Consider the following 1,241-nt stretch of genomic DNA (forward strand, 5'->3'; position numbering starts at 1 on the left):
GTACTGGTCCCACCTCCCCCAGAACCGGTTCCAATGCCCCAGGAATTTGAATCCCTCCCTGCTGCACCACTGCTCAAGCCACGTATTCATCTGAACTATCCTGCGATTCCTACTCTGACTAGCACGTGGCACTGGTAGCAATCCCGAGATTACTACTTTGGTGGTCCTACATTTTAATTTAGCTCCTAGCTCCTTAAATTCGTCTCGTAGGACCTCAGCCCTTTTTTTACCTATATTGTTGGTACCAATGTGCACCACGACAACTGGCTGTTCACCCTCCCTTTTCAGAATGTCCTGCACCCGAATTACGGTCATGGTACTCGTTTTGTGACTTGCGCTTGCCCTCAACTATGTCGGTCACAACTGGTTGAATGAGGGACAACCGAGTTTTGAGTGTCCGTTTCATTAGTAGCTCTGCGGGCAGGACCCCCGTGAGCGAGTGCGGTCGGGATCTATAGGCCAGCAGGAGACGCGATAGGCGGCATTGTAAGGAGGGTCCCTGAATCCTGAACATACCTTGCTTAATGATTTGGAATGCATGTTCCGCCTGGCCATTGGAGGCCGGCTTGAACGGCGCAGTCCTGATGTGGTTGATGCCATTGCCCGACATAATCTCTCGGGATTTGTAGCTTGTGAAACATGGGCCATTATCACTAACCAGGATGTCCGGCAAGCCATAGGTTGCAAAGATCGCACGTAGGCTTTCCACGGTGGTGGATGACGTGTATGAATTCAGAATGATGCACTCGCTCCATTTCGAGTATCGCTTCTCGGCCTTTTGGCTAAGATCATGCGTAACTGACCTGACAGGGGAGTAACCATGACCCCAAAGTGGTTCTCCCTGGATCAGGAGGGTGGTTCTCCTATGCTTTTTGGAAATAGGAGGTGGGTGGGGTGGCTTGACCCATACACCTCCACGGAGGTTTGTGGGGGGCCTGACCCATCCACCTCCATGGCACGAACCTGGTATTGCAGTACTTCCAGGAACGGTGCAGTGGCTCTAGGCCTTTTGGCTAAGAGCATTGGCGCAGAGTGATCCTTGATGTGTGCAAGGTGACCTCTGGCGTTTGTGATTTGACAAAGAATTGGAAAGATTGGCTACGAATTAAAAAAAAAAAAAAATTCGAGTATGCATCTACCACAATAAGGAACATCTTACCCATGAACAGGCCTGCGTAGTCAACACGGGCTGAGCGGGAACTCCCTGGGGGCATTATCTAGCTGGGCACACGTCATGCACC

At 51.1% G+C, this 1,241-nt stretch overlaps 1 pseudogene; it reads left to right on the top strand.

The window, feature by feature from the left end:
• The first annotated feature begins 762 nt into the window (after window positions 1–762).
• On the top strand, window positions 763–1,000 carry LOC139279133 (U2 spliceosomal RNA; annotated as a pseudogene).
• The last annotated feature ends 241 nt before the right edge of the window (window positions 1,001–1,241 follow it).

This window comes from Pristiophorus japonicus, chromosome 13 (assembly GCF_044704955.1).
Source record: "Pristiophorus japonicus isolate sPriJap1 chromosome 13, sPriJap1.hap1, whole genome shotgun sequence".
Lineage (NCBI taxonomy): Eukaryota > Metazoa > Chordata > Chondrichthyes > Pristiophoridae > Pristiophorus > Pristiophorus japonicus.